The sequence below is a fragment of the Dama dama genome, chromosome 13 (assembly GCF_033118175.1).
Source record: "Dama dama isolate Ldn47 chromosome 13, ASM3311817v1, whole genome shotgun sequence".
NCBI lineage: Eukaryota > Metazoa > Chordata > Mammalia > Artiodactyla > Cervidae > Dama > Dama dama.
The window spans coordinates 16,173,569-16,194,878 of NC_083693.1; the positions used below are offsets into that span (position 1 = coordinate 16,173,569).

Here is a 21,310-nt window from a genome sequence, read left to right on the forward strand (position 1 = left end):
TTCATCTATAGTAGCAAACTTCATGCCTTTGCCATACTAAAAAGGCATTTTACTGTTTACGATTACTCAAACCATTTAATACAGTTAAAACTGTATTTAACCACAGTTAAAACCATGGCTGCTATTAGATAGGTTTATCAGGTTCCTGTGTGTGTGTCTTCAGTTGCTTTAGTATGTCCGACTCTGCGATCCCAAGGACTGTAGCCTGCCAGGCTCCTCTGTCCATGGGATTTTCCAGGCACGAATACTTGAGCAGGTTGCCATTTCCTCCTTCAAGGGATCTTCACGAACCAGGGATTAAACCCACACCTCCTGCACTGCAGGCAGATTCTTTACCACTGAGCCACAGGGGAAGCCTTTCTCTTTACTGTGTCACAAAGTTTCTGAGTATGTTCTCCTAACTCCACTGATGTCACAAACCCCATGATCTTTACTACACAATTCTGCAGAGCTCAGAGATTTTTAGGAACACACATGCTACGTTTTAGTGGAAACGACTGTAGATGTGAATGTATGGGTTAGCATACACAAACATATTTCTTAGCTTTGCTGAGCAGGCATAGAAACAAGGATACCTCAGGGGCAATTAGCACACCCAGCACCCAGATCTTGGTTTCTAAATGCCATCCTCCAACAAAAGGAGCCAAGGCTCTTCAGGAAAAAAAGGTGATTCCAGGATTGGGAAAGGTAAAATACAAGATGAGCCTGGAGCAATTAAACAGCCTCCTGCTTTGTTAAGAAAAATGTGTTTATTTCTTGTGGGCTTTTTTCTTTTTTTGCTTGTTTAACTTAAGAAAATCTTAACTGCAACCACGAAATTAAAAGATGCTTGCTCCTTGGAAAAAAAGCTATAACAAACCTAAACAGTGTACTAAAAAGCAGAGACATCACTTTGCCAACAGAAGTTCATATAGTCAAAGCTATGGTCTTTCCAGTAGCCATGTACAGATTGTGAGAGCTGAACCATAAAGAAGGCTGTGTGCCAAAGAACTGATGCTTTTGAACTGTGGTGCTGGAGAAGGCTCTTGAGAGTCCCTTGGACACCAAGGAGATCAAACTAGTCAATTCTAAAAGAAATCAACCCTGAATATTCATTGGAAGGACTGATGAGGAAGCTGAAAGCTCCAATACTTTGGCCACCTGATGCAAAGAGTCAACTCACTGGGCAAGACCCTGACGCTGGGAAAGACTGAAGGCAGGAGAAGAAGGGGGACACAGGAGATAAAATGGCTGGATGGCATCACTGACTCAATAGACATGAGTTTGAGCAAACTCAGGGAGACGGTGAAGGACAGGAAAGCCTTGCATGCTGCAGTCCATGCGGTCAAAAAGAGTTGGACACAATTTAACAACTGACAAACAACAACAATTGAGAACACAGTATTTGAAAGATATCACTTTTATTTTCCAAGATCAAACACTGAAAATCTTGAGATAATTAAAACAGAGTTACTCTGCCTTAGGGCAAGCACACACTTAGGCTTTTTTAAATAGACAATTCCTCCTCTTTCCCTGCCCATTACATATCTTCACTTCCACTCCTCTTCAAATACCCATTCCATGGCCAACTCCTTAGACCTTGTCATTAACAGGAACTGTTCCACTTCTAAGAGTAAATTATTCATCCCACTCTCTGACTATACCCTCTTAATCCACCTAAGCACTCTATCACAAGTAAATTCATCATCTTCCTCCAGAGCCTAATCCTCCCTTGTGCTTCCTATTTCAGTAAACTCCCTCATTCTGTCAACTGCCCAAGCCATAAATCTAATCATCATCCTTAACTCTTTCTCTTTCACCTTCCACAAGCCCCCTACTATGTATCTTCTCAAATCCAACTATTTCTTCAATCCTCATTCCACTACCATAGTCCAGGCCACCCTAGCCCTTTTAACTAGTTTTTTGTAATATCCTCCTCAATTACTCCTCCTGCCTACCAATTTTAACTCTCTCCAAAGACGATGACACAGAGCAATCAATATTACCTTTTAATTTCCTTCCAGGTTTAAGATGCTGAGATTTTCCCTAAAATACAATACAAATTCCTTAGCATAGCTTAAAGGGCTCTTCAAATCTGGTCCCTACTTACCTCTCCAGTGTCATCTCTCTGGCACTGCCTGATTCATCCATAGGGTACTCTTTGAGTTTCTCCAAGCAATCTAAGCTCCCTAAGCGTATCTCCTGTCTTTATTACAGGTCTGGCAAACTCTACCCATTCTCTTCACAAAGCTAAGTCCTATTCACCCTTTAGACTTCAACCTAAGTTGAAGAAGTCACTGGAATAAATTTTCCTCAGTTTAGTTGTTCAGTCATGTCTAATGCTTTGTGACCCCATGGACCGCAGCACGCCAGACCTCCCTGGCCATCACCAACTCCCAGAGCTGGCTCAAACTCATATCCATCCAGTTGGTGATGCCATCCAACCATCTCATCCTCCGTCGTCCCTTTCTCCTCCTGCCTTCAATCTTTCCCAGCATCAGGGTCTTTTCTAAGGAGTCAGTTCTTTGCATCAGGTGGCCAAAGTATTGGAGCTTCAGTTTCAGTATCAGTCCTTCTAATGAATATTTAGGACTGACTTCCTTAAGGATGGACTGGTTGTATCTCCCTGAAACTGGGTGAACTGTACCTTCTATGTGTTCCTGCAACACTCCACACATCAAGCACACAGCAAAGTGTTCATTCTTTTCCTCATCACCTTAGCCCTGTGGACTGAATAAGATAATGAAAACCAAACTATGAAATAAATTACCAAAGTAACACAATGCTTACAAAGAATTAGAACCCAATGACTTCTGGCTCAGGAACACAATATTCTTTCCACTATCCTTTGCAGCACTTAATTTTACTTTCATAAACAAGTCAATGTTAATTAGATATAAAGCATATAACCTAGGGTTAAAAAGGATCTAGATATCATCTCATTTTATAATTAAAGTGAAGCCCAGAAAGGGCTAAGGAACACTACAAAACAGCAATGCCAGAATTAAGTCATTTCGATGTTCTTTAATTACATACTTTAGTCTCAGGAATAAGGTTTTTAAAATTTTAAAGCTGAAAAACTTTTTACTTTAAGGTTAGCAGAATTATTAAAAACAAAACAAATGAATCATGAATTCACTTAAAAGTTTCCATAAAACTTTTAACAAAACACAAGATTATTGAACTATGGTATAACACTAATAAAAATAATACTGAGTCATTATTATATTTATAATATAAACAACACATGGGTACCAATCATGCTCAAGGCACTGTGAAACATATTCACTGAACAAACAAAGATACAAAACAGAATTCCTATTTCCACGAAGTTTAAAATAAGTTTTGGAAAATGAGACCCAACCATTACAAAATTAAACAGAAAAATTACAGGACAAATTAGTCACTTATATGGTTAACAGTTTCAAAAGAAGTGATTCTGTTGCAAGGAGTTTCAGGAATGTAAAGAAAAATTACAATCTACTGCCTGAGCAATCAGCATAAACTCAAAATGTCTTAGCTTGGTCAGCTGAAAGGGCTCAAAACAATGATATTCCAGTGTCAACAAGCTTACCTGCTGTCCAGTTCTTGATTTCTAAATACTATAACCCAATGAAAGAAACCAAGACTCCTTGAAGAAATGGTTGATTCTAGGACAGCAGCAGAAAAAGCAGACAATGAACCAGGAATATCTTTTGTCTCAAAAGGAATGAAGTGCTCCAAAAATGATAGGAACATGTCAAAACAATCAATGAGTTAACTTGAAGGAGCTCCCACTGACCAAATCTGAGTTAATTTGGAGCATTAAACTGAATACTGACAAGTAATGAGAGAATAACCTACTTAATTAAAAAAAAAGAATCTCTGAATTTATATTGATATTAAATAAACAAATGAGAAGGAAAAGTTCTAATTTACAACTTAATAGAAGGCCAACTAACAAATGTAGAAGAAACAGTAAATAAACGCCACTTTGGAACCACTGTACCATAACTGATTCAGGCAAGAATCATCAATGAATGCTAAAACCGTCATGTGAACATTTTGGGGAAGACAAAAACACAGCCTCAAAGCATCTCCCCAAAGATTATTCAATAATAACAAGGAGGAAAATGAAAATTTTTATATGGAGAAAAAATTGGTAGGCAAACCTTAACTAGTGATCCAAGGAAACATCAACAACAAGGGATCAAACGCACATGATGTTGCCTCCTGACAGTGATGCACTGAAGGACAGACACATCAAAGCTCATGTGGTATTCCCGCCAAAAATGCAGAACCTGAATCTACCAACCAAGAAGCCACACAACAAACCCAAAGTAATGGCCATCCTACAAAACAAAGGACTGTACTCCTCAAAACTAATGATTTCATGGGGAAAAAGTTTCAAGGACTGTCTCAGGTTAAAGGATATATGACAACTAAATTAAAATAAAAAAGGAATTGAAAACAAAAAACTATTAAAGAATCTTACTGGCACTACTGAAGAGACTTCAACATGAACTGTATAATAAATTATTCTATCAATATTGAATTTCTTGAATCCATCATACTGTGGTTATGTAAGAATATGTCTTTGTTTTCTTAGGGAAGCATTTAGGGGTAAAGGATCATGATGTATGAGATCTACTCTCAAATGGCTCAACAATAACAATAATTATGACAGGAAAAGGAGGAGGGTAGAGTAGAAAAAAAGAAGATCTAGAGAGTGGATTCCAGCTATTACATAGTAATACATGGTATGTTGGATGTTTAATATGTGGTTTCCTTGTCAGCAATGTACATTAATGCAGCATTTCTATCCCTTGTATGCATCTGTGATGTTCTGCCTCAAGATACGCCTGACTTTAACTGAATACACTTGAATCTTTGGTATCCTCTATAAGATGTAATCAAGGAGCTTCAAATCATAGATAAAATAATATCAGTTTCCAGACTTTGAAATCACTCTGCAAATACAGAGAACCATAAGGCAAATATGCTAAATATTAACAACTGATGAATCTAGGTAACAAGTGTAAGAGTTCACTGTACTCATCTTATAACTTATGTCTAAAGTTTTCCCAAAACAAAACATTAAAGCAACAACCACCACCTTCTGCCAACACCAAAATGTTACTTTCGGTAAACTGAGTCATTTTTAAAAAATAAAATCTTGACTCCCAGATTCTTTTCTCCCCTTTCTTCATGATCCATGTCACCTTAACACTGTTAAAAGTCTTCATCACCAAAATAAACATTTTGACAAAGTAGTCCCCAACATGCAAATAAGTTACATTTCAAAATCTCATTTATAAGTCAGATGTTTAGAATGTAGAATGATCCTCACCATTACAAACAGTGGTTCGGTTCCTAATGCTGGCTACAAAAACTCTCACAAGATGGAATCTCAGGAAAAACTCAATAGTCTGGGATTCCAACCTTAACCCAGAATGCAAGTCAGTATGTACAAAAAAATGCACAAACTAGTATTTTATAATCTGGAAAGCACTTTTATCATTTTTAAAGTCTCATTTGGAAAACTTGGTTTGGGTTAGTCATCTTCGTTGTTCAGACAACTTTGATTTAATTCAACATTTACTATGAGCATTCACTATGTGGCAAGACAGACAGGTTTGTATTGAGCATACTAAAAGACCAAGGCAGTATCTCTGACATAGGAGCTCAGCCTAGCAGAAGAGAGTGACGTCAATTATAAAACTTTAAATGTTCAATGAAAGCAAAAGAGAAGAGTGAAAAAGTTGGCTTAAAATGCAACATTCAGAAAACTAAGATCATGGCATCTGGTCCCATCACTTCATGGCAAATACATGGGGAAACAGTGACAGACTTTATTTTTCTGAGCTCCAAAATCACTGCAGATGGTGACCACAGCCATGAAATTAAAAGACACCTGCTCCTTGGAAGAAAAGTTATGGCCAACCTAGACAGCATATTAAAAAGCAGGCATTACTTTGCCAACAATGGTCTGTCTAGTCAGGGCTATGGTTTTTCCAGTAGTCATGTATAGATGCGAGAGTTGGACTATAAAGAAAGCTGAGCACTGAAGAATTGATGTTTTTCAACTGTGGTGTTGAGAAGACTCTTGAGAGTCCCTTGGACTGCAAAGAGATCCAACCAGTCCATCCCAAAGGAAATCAGTGCTGAATATTTATTGGAAGGACTGATGCTGATGCTGAAACTCCAATACTTTGGCCACCTGATGAGAAGAACTGACTCACTGGAAAGACTCTGATGCTGGGAAAGATTGAAGGCAGGAGGAGAAGGGGACAACAGAGGATGAGATGGTTGGATGGTATCACCAACTCAATGGATATGAGTTTGAGTAAATTTGGGAGTTGGCGATGGACAGGGAGGCCTGGCGTGCTACAGTCCATGGAGTCACAAAGAGTTGGACCTAAGTGAGCAACTGAACTGAACTGTTTTATAACGTATCTTACTCTACAAATATTGTTTGCATTGAGAGCAAGGGAGGTAAACTTTGTCTAAAAAGATTAAAATCAGTATCAAGATAACATTTGGGCTATAACTTAAAGGATAAATATTTCAGTAAATATATGAACAATGGAGCATTCCAATCCCTGGCAAAAACATTAACAAGATACAGAAATACTACATTCAGAAACAGAGATAAAGACCATACTTATGCAATGACCAAACAAAATACCTACAAATATAATAAGTATTCTTACAGGAAATAAAAAAAATGTGGGAGAGAGTACTACTGGACTGCAACATTAAACAGGATGGTCTGAGTGAAGAAGTGAGATTTGGGCCAAGTTCCAAAGAGTTTGGCCAGGTCAGCCTTACAAAAAGCATCTCAAGCAGGTGGTACAAAGAGTGCACAAGACCCTAAAATGGAAGTAAAGTGTTTAAAAAACTCTGAGTGGTGCAAGTGGCTGGCCTCCAATTAAGGAAAAGACAATGAGAACAAGAAAGATCAGAATGGGAAGTCACTGGAAGAGTTTTAGGAAAAATGACAAGATTGAGGCTCTTAAAATGGTCCCCAGGGTTACAGTGTGAATAAAGAACTTATAAGGAACAGAAGAAGAAACAAGATGCCCAGTTAGGAGGCTACTGCAGTAATTCATGCAAGAGATCATAATGCTGTGAAATAAAGAGGTGGCAATGAAGGGCTTCCCTGGTGGCTCAGCTCGTAAAGAATTCACCTGCAATGTGGGAGACCTGGGTTCAACTCCTGGGTTGGTAAGATCCCCTGGAGAAGAGAACACCTATCTACTCCAGTATTCTGGCCTAGAGAATTCCATGGACTGCATAGCCCATGGGGTTGCAAAGAGTCGGACATGACTAAATGACTTTCATTTCACAATGAAGGCTAAGAGCAGTGGACTGGCACAAGATAAACTCTGAAGGTACAACAGAATGTGTGGATGGACTGGATCTGAGAGAAAAGAAAGGAACCCAAAATGTTATCTCAGGTTTCTGGCTTGAGTACTGCCACTTACTAAGACGGGGAAGGCCAGTAGACACATCAGGGTTTGAACATAAGAGGGAGGAAGAAGGTTGGGGGAGAGGAATAAATAGCTATATTTTAGTCACATAGCTAACATTATGTTTGAAATCCCAACTAGATTTCCAAGTGGGTATCAAAATCAGGAAAATTCTGGGCTAGAAAAACAGAAGTGGGAGACATCAGCATGAAAATACTAGCCTTTTCAGGGAAGAGCAAACAGCTGGCCTTAACTGGGTCATAGAAACTGAAGGGCTGTTGCTGACAATGAGCCTGAAAAGATAGGATAGAATATATTATGAAATGAACCATGACTAATAATGGCAACAGCAGTAGTAGTATTGATAGTAACAGTAAGAGGAAAAAAAATTGCATTTTTAAGTACCAAGCACTGTCCTAAAAGCTTGATAATATACATCTCGTTCAATCCTCTCAACAACTCTGCAAAGTAGATAATATTATAATCACTGTTTTATCCACTGAGCTTCAAGAAGATTGAGAACTTGCCAAAGAACAAAAAGTGCTAGAGTGGGTATTCTAAAACTTAGGCAGTCAGATTTTAGAGATCAACCTCTTATCTCTTACATTACTGCCTCTTTACTGATTTTATATGCCTTTAAAAGAAGTGTAACATTTAGATCTGAATTTTAGAAATACAATTCTAGTCTTTATGTAAAAGATAGATTGCTAGGGGTGGGGATAAAAAAACAAGACAAGTAAACACAGTATTAGTCAATGCAAAAGACCTTGTTCTAATAAGCCAACAGTTATTAGTTATCTTACTAGGTTACATGAAGAGTATCCTTTTGTTCCAAGGGTGACAAATTATACCTCAAAGTAATCCAAGTCAACTTCCACATGCATGCTGCTGGCAACAAAAATAAGCTGCTGAAAAAGGTCCAGCTCATGCAGTATAAATTTACCACCCACTACCAAAACATTTCTCAAAACATGTAACAATGTAACTTTATTGATTGCTGAATTTAAGTTCATAAATCAAAGTTTGTGTATTTGTATAAGGAGGAAAATAAAATTAGTACTGATTCAAGACAACCATAAAAAGATGTGCCTTGGTTGATAGTTATTAGAAATCAGATCAGCTAGTATGTTTTTGCACCCTTGTTAACAATTCCTCTAGCTTTCAGCATCATCAATCATTAAACTGATGAAGTAGTAAATGACCTGCTGTCCTACACCAGTGTTCAAATATCTGAGAGTCCACCTCATAAACCGGCTAATTTTTTTAATGATTTCGAATGATTACTAAGATGATTCAATGTTAAATAAAATACTAAGTTCAGTAAGTATCAATTCCAATAGTAATTATTAAAATCAGCAAATGACAAACATCTATATAATGTAGTATTTATTAATTCTGTGTTAACACATATCCTGTGCCATGCAAGAGACTTATTAACAAATGGGCTTACACTCTCAATTATAATAAATTGGAGTCATCCATTTATCATAGAGTACACAGATGAAGCATACATAAATAATTTAGTTCCACCAAACAAATAAAATGAAGAATAAAAAATTATAATTACCTACTAGAGAAACGTTATTTTTTAGATATATATACTCCAGGTTTCCCAAGTGGCTCAGTCAGTAAAGAATCTTCCTGCAAGGCAGGAGACCCAGGTTCAATCCCTGGGTGGGAAAGATCCCCTGGAGAAGTAAATGGCAACCCACTCCAGTATTCTTGCCTGGAAAACCCCACAGACAGAGGAGCTTGGTGGGCTACATATAGCGCATAGGGTGCAAGAGTTGGATGTGACTTAGTGACTAAACCAGGTATGTTATAAAAATATTTTTCTAATTTCAAATTTTAAATACTGTATTTTAAAGATGCCTCTCACAGATAATCACTAAGAGATATGTTTCATTGAAAGGTAGGAAATATACTCACATTTGACTTTGATTTTTTTAATATGCAGAGAGATCATGGAAGTTAGAATCCAACAATAATTGCAGATAAACCAACTACACATTTAATGTATAACATGACAATAAATTTAAGATGTTGGGATATTTTATCCCAAACAAATATATGAGCATTCTCCTGTATTTATGCATTATATGAACTCTTTCTTGGTAACAAACACTAAAGGTACATGTAAGAGGCAGACCACCTATACAATCTTCATAGGAAGGAAGGGATGAAGGGAGATGATGCAATACACATTTTTGTACATTAAGCCTCAAGCAACCCTTAGGACCTATTACACCATTGTTTCATTTAATTTTAACAATTCTATGGGGCAGGTGGTATCATTTCTTCCCAACTTCGTCAGTGGTAGAGCTGGGATCAGAACCAAGATCTGACGACAAAGGCAAGCAGCCTTCCTTTACTTGCAAATCAGCACAATGTGTTAAAGTGTTTTTTGCAGGAAGTTATCTAACTAGAATATAGACTTTATTTTCCATATTTATAGTTGTCTTATTACTACACATTGAAAGAGCACTCCTCAAGCTACTAAGAATATTCAGAAATTTTCTTTCTAATCTAGAAAAAAAGGCAATGCTAAACATGTTCAATGCACAAAACATTATTTTTCATTGCTCCATCACTAATAAAAGAAAAATTTCAGCTAGACTTTGTAACATTCACATGTGCCAACTGTATATCTTTCAAAGCAAAAAGATACATGCATGGTCTGACTACAAGACAGAATATATAAAATTTAAAATGCCCACATAAAATCAAGGACCATCATCATTGTATGTTACAACAAATCCCTCTTGCTAGACTTTATAAAAGCAGCAAAAGGAGAGGAAAAAAAGATGATGGCTTTCCAAAACCTGACTGATAAGCATGCTATTTCCCAGTAACAAATTTATGGTTTCTCCCTCCTAGATCAGAAGACACATCTACTAAAAAAAAAATTTTATTAAAATATTTCAACTTCAAAATCATATTCTAATAAATGTTTTCATAATTACTTAACTACTCTCAGAATACACTTCAATACTTCTCTCTTGATAACCAATGTGTGATGACACTGCTGCTTGAATATTAATAAAATTAAACTGCACTGCATCCTAAAAGTAAAATGCAAAACAATAATGCAAATACCCTGAAAAATAAAGCCTCACCATTCAAAATAACTCACCTTGAAAAGATTATTTCCAGTTCCATTTACCAAAACAAAGGTCTTTGTCACACATACTCCCATTAAGGAAGCATTAAAAACCCTAACAATATAGATCATTCTCAAGCTCTAATTCAACACAGTGATATTACAATTATTACCTCTAACCCCCAAAAAGCTACCTTCCTTCTACTGAACACCCTCCACCACTCATTCACTCATTGCTCTAAACAATTTAGTGGGGAGAAAAAAAAAATTCCTGGGAAGTAATTTAAGGAGTTAAACATAATTTTATCATCTTTTCTCCAAGATGAATAAAACCATAGTTATATATGTAACACTGTGAATTAAATGAAATAATTGTGTTTAGAGAGATCACTACTACCTCACAATGGCTCTAGTAAATAAACTTTCACTGGAAGCACTCTTCTAACAGAATTATTAAAGACTGTGTCTACAAAGTACTTAAATTGCTAGTTTTAATTCTTCAGTATTTTCACTGCAACACCATTACCACAACTTTTTACACTTTACTACACTGCTCACTGAGAATTAAAAATGATTCCAGAATCGGTTAGTGAATCATCATATAGAACTAGATACATAACATGTGTTCATTGTTTGATATAAAGTCTAACTAAAATTGTCATCCACTTTAAGTGAAGACACTTTTGACTTTTTTCCTAAAACAAAAGCTGCCATTCACAGGAAAAGACATGAGTAAAAACTTATAACTCCAAAAACAAACCAAAAGATGTACATAAAAAGTCATAATAAACAAGAATTGTTTTAGCCTCATTTCTTAAATTCATACTAAAATAAATGCCATTTCTGTGTTTGCAGGGAAAAAAAATCTTTAAGCTATTTTGTTTACCTTTGCCACAGACTGTACAAGTACTGCCAAGGTAAGGCAGATTTTTAAAACTGACAACTGGAGTACTTGGCAGTTGCCAAAACAACACAGCTGGATTCTTAAAGGAAAAGTGCTCTTGTGTAATGTACACCTAATTACAGCTTTAGAGAAACTTCTCTCCATTTAGTTAAGAAAAAAAAAAAATATATACATGGAAAACATACTGCACTAAAACTTGACAATTTTCTGACAATATTTTTTTAAAAATACACATAACTCTTAACACACCACAGCAGGCCTTTTTAAAAGCACACTTATTAGAATCACAATCTCACTGTAAACTAAAATGCAGGTTAAAACTGTGCTATGACTCTTCAATCCACACATGGATCCCTACCGAATCCTGACAGGATGCTCGCTTCTTATCTCAGGAATCAGTCATCAGGTCTGAGGACATTTTTACAGTGACATTTTAAGGAGGAGGGGGGGCGGCGCGGCACACAACAACTTGTTTTTTCTAGTTCAGAAACGCTCACCATTTCCAAACTTGTTTATACTATCTCACCTACCAAGGGATCCTCATGGATCAAAGACAGACGGGATCGAACTAAAGGACAAAGTTTCCATCACAGAAAACCTTCCCAGCGAGCCGGGATCTACTTTGGACGGACGTGCCGGGGGCAGCGAGCGGTTCCCTATGCAGCCCCTTCCCCCCGCGACGTTTCCCCGCATCGTCGGGAGTCCGCACCCGCAGGTGCCCCCAGGCCCAGGCCACCTTCTGGCCCCAAGTACCGAACCGGTCAGTGACACACACACACACACAAACACACACACACACACAGAGTTCCGCTCCGTTAGACCAACCTTCATCCAAAACAGAAGTGAGGGAACTTCTGAGTCCAACAAGAACGCAAAACGCCCCTTGCACCAGGGGTCACTCGCTTCGGGGAGACCCCTGCCTCGCACGGCAAGATTAAGAAAAGGGCCCGCGGGCGTTTCCCCACAGAGAGCCTCCGGACCCCCAGGGAACTCCCTCAACTTTCAAGGAGGCGACGTCCGCCACCGCCCCCCAGCCCCAGACGCGACGTGCGCCCCGGGAGACTCCGAGCGCCGAGCCCGCGCCGCCGCGCCTCCCTCAGCCGGCCCGCGACGCCCCTCAGCCCGCGGGCCCGCCCTCGGGGCACCCCGCCCCCACCTCCACAGGAGGCGCCGACCCCGACGCGACCACTGCTCGCCGCCTCCCCGCACCCCACCCGGCTCGCCGCAGCGCGCCTCCGCCCCGGCCCCTTCCAGCGGGACGCGGCGCCACGCCGCCGTCCCGGGGGCCCCGCGGGCGCCCCTCCCGAGAGGCGCCGCCCCCCGCCCCGGCGCCCCCCAGCCCTCACCCGGTCCCTCTCGCGGAGACGCAGCCCCCTAGGACCCCACCAACCCCACCGACCGAGCCCTGTCACCAGCGGCCCTCACCCGGTCTCCGGCGAATGCGGGCGGGCACACACACGCCGCAGCCAGGGCCCGCCACCCGCGCTCCGCGCCGCCCGGAGCCGCCTCCTTCAGCCCCGGACTCGCCGGGACATCCGCGCACGGATCCCCACACCGGGGCTATTTTTAGGAGACAGGCCCCGGCCAGACCGGAACTCGTTCCGTCGGCGCGCGTGCGCACTTCCCCACGGCCCTCTGTGTTCCTCCGCCAGGCTCGCCTCTCCCTGCCTTCTCCTTGCTCCCTCTCTAGCGTCTTTCTTCAGGTTTCCTCTCAGGGCTGAGTTATCCTCTTGGTGGGGCCCGGAGCACTTGGAGTGGGAAAGACAAAGGTTATGGGCCGGGAGAGCCGTACCGTGTGAGGAAGAGCACTGCCCCACAAAGGCGCGCGAGGCGGACTATGTTTTTTCGGGTGGGTGAGGAGACGAATCACCCGGCACAGGAAGGAGATGACGGCGGTTTGGCGCCGGGGCTGCGCGCCGGAGCCCGCTTCCCTCAGAAGGACCGTGTTCTCCTGGAAGGGATATTGGTCACTTGATGAGGGCTCGGGCGCCTCCCAGGGCGGGGCAGCCCGGCGGCGTCGCGCCTTGCAGCCCCCGCCTCCCCCGCGGCGGCCTCCCCGACCAGCCGCCGGGGCCCGGCCGGGAGCGGCTCCAGTGACGAGGCGCGTGGCGGGTCGCCTCGCGCGGCCGCCCGCTCCGGCCAGCCCGGGGCGCCGGGGGGCGGGGCTCCCGGGGGCGGGGCCGGCGTCGGGGCGCGCGCCCGGCCGTGGCCGCGAGTCCGGTGCCAGGCGGCTTCGCTCCGGAGGGCTCGGGCCCCGCCCGCCGAGCTTCTGGAGCCGCCACCGGACCCCCCGCCCGCGGACCGCGCTCGGCGCCCCCGGGCTCCGCTCGCCGCGCCCACGGCCTCGGTGCGGCCAGGACCGCACCTGTGTTTTCGCCGGAGCGGCCGCCGGGCCACCCGCCCTGAGCGAGTGCGGTGGGACCCAGGTCCCCCTAGACGGCGGGACTTGAAGAGGCGTGGAAGGCGAGCGACCCCTTTCTGGGTGGTCGGCCAGGCTCCCTGAGTCCCAAGAGAGACGCAACCTACTAGTCTTTACTACTAGTAATAGTTGTTAGTAGGCACAGCTGGTATACCTTTAGCGCTGAACTGTGGGAAAGTTTGCATTTGATAGCTCGTCATCCTTACAACATCCCTATGAAGTAGATTCAGTTTCTATTCCCATTTTACATAGGAGGAAAAGGAAGCTCTAGTGCTGAAGTGACCTTCGGAGGTTACAGAGAGCACTGAGCACTTGAACTCCTGACCACCTTGCGTACTGCCTTTTCTGAGAGGTGCGAAGGAGATGTGTGTGGGGAGCTGTTGATTTTTGTCGAGGGAGGTCATTAGGAGGTGAGCCGTTGTGGTCTTTGCATCGTGAAGGCTGCTCCCCTGGCGTTTCTACAGCCACGCTGCCTGTCTCTGCACCTATGCAGTGGACACAAAGCCAAATAATTATATTCGTTTGAAGATGAAGAATTCATTCCCGAGGCACTTGAAAACAAAGTGGTTGGGGTGAGTGAGCAGATTCACAGAGACTATGGGTAGAGAAACTGGGACGTTTCAAAGGAAGCTGGAGACTAGCAGGCTTCCCCACTGAAGGACAAGGCAACCTCCTGGGGAGAAGTCAACGCAAAAGTGACACACAGACATCAGACACTGGCAGATGAACCTGGAGTTCTGCTCAGAGCCCCACAATGTGTTCAGAGGAGTCAGCAATAGGGAAGTTTAAAAAAAAAAACACTTTAGAATTTGGTGTGACCCTGCAAACCATGTGGAAATGCACACTTTTTAACCTGCCAGAAGCTACAGAGCCAGCTGGATTTGGCTTCTCTGCTGTAAGAAAACAGAAGAGTTGAACAGTTTTCCTTCAGAAAAAGGTGAGGTGGAGGGCCGATGGGTGATGGCTTCCCTCATTCACTTACTCTTCATCCTGGAAGGAGAAGAGGAACAATGAGAACAATTTTTCCTGAAAGAGTTTTTCATACTCTCATTGTTCCTTCCCATCTACCACCCTTGGCAAAAGCTGACCTTCTTGGAGGCACAGAAGACTCAGTTCAGACTGCCCGCCTCCTACCCATTCAGTGCTACTGGTCATTCCAGAAAGTCAGATAGAGAACTTGGCTTTGAGTCTAGCCAAAGCAGAAATGAAGAGTATCTGTGTTGCATAAGAGCATCTCTTTCCCCAACTGCCTCCCCCCCCCCCCCAAATCAAAGCCCTTGTCTAAAAATTGAAGGAGGGAGGGAGGGAAGGAGAAAGGAAAAAGGGGGGAAAGTTTAAGAATTCTAGAGCACAGCTATTGTAAAATCCATTAGCAAACCATAATCACTGTTATCTGTAACTAAAGTAACCAATCTCAGGAAATTATCACAGCCTTTATGGTCTCAGAAGCATGTGTCTGAAGTCCAGTGTCTCCAACAGTTTGCTGCACTCAAGCTGGGCATAGATCATGTGCCTGTGGCTTCAAAGGAACTTCCAAAGAGCAACATCTCTTAGTCCTCCGACTTTTTCTGTCCTCCTTAAAGCACTTAGGTGTCCAAGTGTGTCTCAACTGAAGGGGCTCCACGTTGTACCAGGCACTGTGATACAGAGGTGAGAAGGAGCAGCCCTTCCTTCAAAAAGGCTGGCAGGCCATGGGGGAGGTACACCTTAAAACACAAGCCAGCTTGATAATCACCGAGAGAGGGGTTTCCAAGGAGACTAGAAGAGCACAGAAGATGAATATCTAAGAGGTGAAGAGAATTAGGGAAGTCTTAGAGGAGGCAACCCCACAGTGAATCAAAAAGCATCCAAGAAGGATGAAAAGGGGTCCTCTCATTATGTCTTGATCTGAAGAATAAAGCCCAAGCTCCCTGGGAGGCAGAGATCTCAGACCACTGGTCAGCCTTACCCTCAGCTTTCCTGCCAGATACCTCACCATCCCCATTCAGAAATAGGAATCACACACCAGGCTATTTTCTGTGTATATCAGATAAACCCCTTTGCATCCATCAGGTCTCCATTAGGCTTCATTTTCTCTAATACAGTGCCTAGTTGAAGTGTAAATATTTCTGTATGTATGTCTGTTTCCTTCCTTCTGGTGAGTAAGCCCCTTGAAGACAAGAAATGTGATTTATTCCTTAATTGACCTGCTATATCTAGTACAGTGCCTGACATGTAGTAGACAGTCAAATGTTTGTTAAATATGTTTGAGCAGCCTATAGGCAAAGGAACTGCTGTGTGCAAGGACCTCATGAGTTTGGCTCAAGAGAGAAATTATAGCTAGTGCAGTATGCCTGGAGCCTGGGGTCTGATCAAGCTCTGAGGAGCGGTGGGAGACAAACCTGGAAGAGCAGTCAGGAGTGAGACAGGGCAGAGCTTTAGCCATCAAGTCAGGCCATTTGGATTTCTTTCTGAAAGCAAAGGGAAGCCTTGACAGATTTCAAGCAGGTGAATAGCAAGATCTATTGGGCATTTTAGAAGGATTCCTGAGGGCAGTAGTGGGGTTGGATGGGAGGGAGCAAGACTGGAGGCAGGACAACCAGTTAGGAGGCCCTGGCGGTTTAGCCGCTGCTGTCAGAACCTCTGTCCTTCCAACCCCAGATATCTCCGCAGACTGTCCCCACACATGCTAATGGCTTCCTGTTTCTCTGTTGAGGCTCTGGCCCCAGGAGAGGACTTGCTTGGGTCGGTAGATAGACACACCAGCTTCCTCGTGCCTTATGAAGACAATTCTGAGGCATGTACCTCAGAGTTTCTCTCAGAGGTCCCAGTGGATTGGGCCTGTTATCCTCAATGGTGATCCACTCATTAGCACACTTTTTGATGTCTCCTCTCATTTCCCACGTCTCATTTTCCAACTCCCCCACAGCCCTTTGTGGGATCACCTCCCAAATAAACCACATGCACCAAAATTCTTGGTTTGGGATCTGCTTTTCAGAAGACCTATTTAAGACAAATTGCAAATGAGATAAGAAAGAAAGAGGGCCTGTCTGAAGACAGTGGCCTGGTGGTAAGGAGAGGGCAGAAACAAAATGTAGAGCTGGAAGGAGAACTGATTGCTGCTTGACCTTTGAATCTGGGATCAGGGAAAGCAGAGGAGACTCAGCTGCCTCCCGGTTTCTGGCTTAGGCTCCTGAGTGGATAATTGCAGCATCGTTTAAGTGGAAGACACTGGAGAAAGGTGAGGTTGAGGGGGCTGGATGAGGGGAATATGATGAGTTCCAGTCTCCTCATGTTGAATTGACATGCCTGTGGGACAAATTATCCTTAGCCTTGTGGGGCTGGAAAAAGATACAGCTAGATGAGATTGGACAATATAGGGAGGGCTTCCTGGAGGAGGAGAAATTTAAGCAGAGTTTTGAAACTGAGGTATATGGGCTGGAGGAAAAAACAGATATGACTGTGGATCAGAAGAATAACAGAGGAATGGACAGTAAAAACAAAACAAAAATTTATAGGGAGGAAAAAGCAAGTTTATTTGAAACAGGTAAAATACAAAAGCCCCCAGAGGATTTCAACTTGTGAGCTACTTGAAGATAGGGGCCATGCCATATTCAATCTTGTGTCCCCCACTCTTACACAAAATTGGTATTTATTAATTATTGTGTGAACCAGTCAAAGTACCTTAATAAATATTTTTCATGATGTCTTGAAGATTTCAAATGTGTTCCAAATCAGCAAATTTAACTTTGTGTAAGGATTTGTGTCTTGTTGAGATATATCACATTTAAGAGAAACATCTTGCTTGTAAAGTTCTACCAGTAAATTTTACTTATAAATCTGACATAAGATCTAATGAGTTGTAAATATTTCAGAAAATCAAAATGCCACATTTTAAATTAAGCCTGAAGCTAAAGAAATAATCCAGTCTGTACTGAAGTGTATACCTCAAGTTCTTTAGCATTAAAATCTTGAATGTGTGTGTGAAAGAAAGAGACCTTTTGTGCATTCCTCTTCTATTCCAAGTTTCATGATAAACATCCAGATCTAAATTCCATTTTCCAGTAAAAGGAACCAGGGATCCTTAGGGAAGTGGCTGATTTCAGGGGAAAAAAAAAAAAAAAACTAGATAAACCTATGGTGCCAGAAAGCAAGGAAGTTCTTTAAAAAAAAAAAAAAAACCACAGGGCTGGTTAAAGGGACATAGGAACCAATCTGAAAGAGCTGCCAATGGCCAAAGCTGGACCAATTGGAGCAACAATGTAATTAATGCTAGTATTAGAGTGCAACCTATAGAATAAAATGAGACCATACTGATATAAATACATAACTGAGTAAATAAACAGGAGAGAAAGTATAGATTTTACTTAGAAGTCCCATTAAAAAATGTAGAAAGAATGAGAATGAAAACCACCATCAGGCAAACACCACAATTAATAACTGTCTGTAGGGAAGAATGTTCAGTGGGTGCAAAAAATAGTGGGAAAAATAATTATGAGAACAAGACATTTATATCTTCTCAAAGTAGTTCCCTGCAATGTATTTGCTAACTATGGAGAGAAAAATAGTAGCTTTATGATAGAGAAATCCAGCAGACACCACCTGAGCCGAGTGAACAAAATCTTCATCACCAGCAACGAAGTCCATTCACATTATGCGCCCTGTCTGTGTGAGGCAATGAGAAGGGCATGTCCCTTCTCTCATATTCCTGCCCCAAATGTCTGATCTGAATCTAATAGAGAACCTCAGATAAATACGAATCTAGCCACATTCTACCAGACGGCTGACCAACGTTCATTGAAAGTGTCCAGATCATGAAAGACAAAGTCAGAGGAACTGTCACAGATTAAAGATCAAGGAGACTTGACAACTCAATGCAAAATGGGATCCTGGATTGGACCCTGCTTCAGAAAAGGGACATCAGTGAGAAAATTGGTGAAATTTGAGTAAAATCTTTAGTTTGGCTAATAGTATTATGTCAGGGTTAATTTCCTGGTTTTGATAATTGTAGTATCCTTATGTAAGATTACATTCAAGGAAACTGGGTGAATTCTTTGCACTTTGTTCATCACTTCTGGTAAGTTTGGAAGTATTTCAAGATAAAAAAACTTTTAAGTGACAAAATATTTTAGTATTCTATAATTTATTCAACTCTGCAATAACAAGCCTCATGTGGAGTTTAACTTAAAGCATTGTTACAGTGGTAAGTTCAACTTCAAATTGAGCAATATTAGAGCTATTGGGAAATATTTTTAAGTATGAGTGTTTTGAGGTGGCCAACATTCTGAATGGGGGGGAAAAAACAGAATATAACAATGTTTCCACTCGCTATACACAGCACTAGGGTCCATGACTGCCATGTCTATGGCTATTTCTAAACACCAGATAGTGACACACACATATAACTTCTAATGTTGCCTTACATCTTTTTCAAGCATTAAAAATGTTGTTTTCACTTTTCTTATTTGAATGTATCATGGGCTTTTATTCTTGAATACCTTCTGATGAAAAGGATGAATTCAGGTTCTCAAGAGGATAAAAGACGTTTCCTTTACTCAGTTTATAATCTTACATGTCAAAGTCTACATGAAAATTAAACTTCAAAAATATAAGAAATCGAATCTTTGACAGCTGGATGTTTTATACAATTGAACTTCAAATAAGTCTTTCAATTTCTATGATACGTTGTCATTTTTGCTATGTTTTATTTTTTCCCTCTGCACAGAGTTTATTCTGACTTTGTGATTCTCTCCACAACCAACAATACATTCACACATCAATTATAGTAACTCCCAACCTTGAGTTTATTTTCTTTTCACTTTTTTGTATTCTATTCAAAGAGGGGCTGCATTTCACATATTCTCTCAACATCCCACTCGCATCTACCCCTTGCATATGAGATTATGATCTCTCTTCTCTTATTGTCACAAATATTTCTTCTAAAAGCTGGAACTGTCCTAGTTCCCCCTCAACAATTTCTTTCCAGATGCATTGCAGGCATTACCAGGTTCTATTTGTCTAATTAGGGTCTCCATTTAGACCTATTCTGGGCCTGTGTGTCTCTAAGATCTCATAAAGAGAGAGAGGGTCAGTGCTGTATGTGATGGCTGTGTTACATAAATCATTCCCAAATTGCTACTTATGATCTAGCAAAGATTTTTATCTGTTAGGATTTTATGATGTTAAAAGCTGAAACAAATGTGGGAGTCACCAAAATAAGTAAGACTACAAATTTTTTAGTCCAATGGCTTTTGTACAAATCACACCTCTCCATTTCCCAGGTATATAAATTTGGGTGAGTTGTTCAACTTCTCCAAACCTCTATCTTCCTATCTATAAGATGATAGGAATCCTTCCTCAAGATTGTTTTGAGGATTGAGTAACCCATATAAAATGCTTACATAATCTACGTGCATAAATAGTAGCTACATGTTTGGCTGTTCATTGACTGATTTCACAAACTTATACTGAGCCCTTACTGTGTGTCAGACACTTTTCTAAGCATGGGGAATACAGAGAAAATCAATGTTCTTAGGAAGTTTGTAGTCATGGATACACACAGACAATAAAAAATACATATAAACAAGATGTCAGATGGTGATATGGGCTATAATGAAATAAAAACACAAGATCATGAGAGAGCCGTCGAGAGGAGACCTTAGCTAGGGCTTCCAAGCAGGCTTCTCTGAGGCAGTGACATTTAAACTGGGTGACCAAGTAGTGTCTCGGACAAAGGGGAAGACAGTGTCCTGAGGTGGGACTGAGCTTACTTTGTTCAAAGAACAGAAAGAAAGCAAGTATGGCTGAAGCAATGTCGGGGAACCCAGGATGGTTGTAGGCTATTGGAGGGTTGTTGTGGCATTGTTATCTAAGTGGGAAAACAATGAAAAAGCAATAGATTAAATCACCAGCATGTTAGTACACGTTCCTCACTTTCCATTCAAAAGGGTCAAGTGAGGCATCTGTCTGTCGATTAGCACTTTTTTAGCTGCAAATGACAGGAACTCAAGTCAAACAAACTTAAACCAAAATTAAAGGGAGAATTTATTGACTTGTGTGACTGAAAATTCAGGGCCATTTCTAATTCCAGTGTTGCTGGAAGCTAAAACACTCACACACTCTTTCCCTCTCCTTCTGTCTCCCCTCCCCCATATATTTTGTTCTGTGCCCTCAAATTCTTATGTTGAAACATAACCCCCAGTGTTTGGTATGAGGAGGTGGGGCCTTTGGAAGGTGATTAGGTCATGAGGGCGGAGGCCTCAGGATGGGGTTAGCACCCTCATGACAGAGATCCAGGGAGCTCCCTTTCTCTTGCCATGAGAGGACAAAGCAAGAAGCCCATCTGTGAACCAGGAAGCAGGCTTTCACAGCACACCTCATCTGCCAGCACCTTGACCGTGGACTTCCCAGTCTCTAGAACTATGAGAAATAAATTTCTGTTGTTTATAAGTCATCCAGTCTATGGCATTCTGTTATAG

The 21,310-nt window shown here is 41.6% G+C and overlaps 1 protein-coding gene across 9 annotated transcripts in view; it reads right to left on the reverse strand.

Annotated features, from left to right (window-relative positions):
• Nucleotides 1-13,357, reverse strand: part of MEF2A (myocyte enhancer factor 2A) — a 201,174-nt gene extending 187,817 nt beyond the window's left edge. For 7 of the 9 annotated variants that reach the window (XM_061158591.1, XM_061158590.1, XM_061158588.1 and 4 more), the window contains exon 1: nucleotides 12,860-12,987. The gene's annotated coding sequence lies outside the window, so the exon portion shown is untranslated. Of the gene's footprint in view, nucleotides 1-12,259; nucleotides 12,385-12,859; nucleotides 12,988-13,226 lie in introns of those variants that run through there. The other 2 variants (XM_061158584.1, XM_061158585.1) reach the window with 2 other exon arrangements.
• Nucleotides 13,358-21,310: the final 7,953 nt, after the last annotated feature.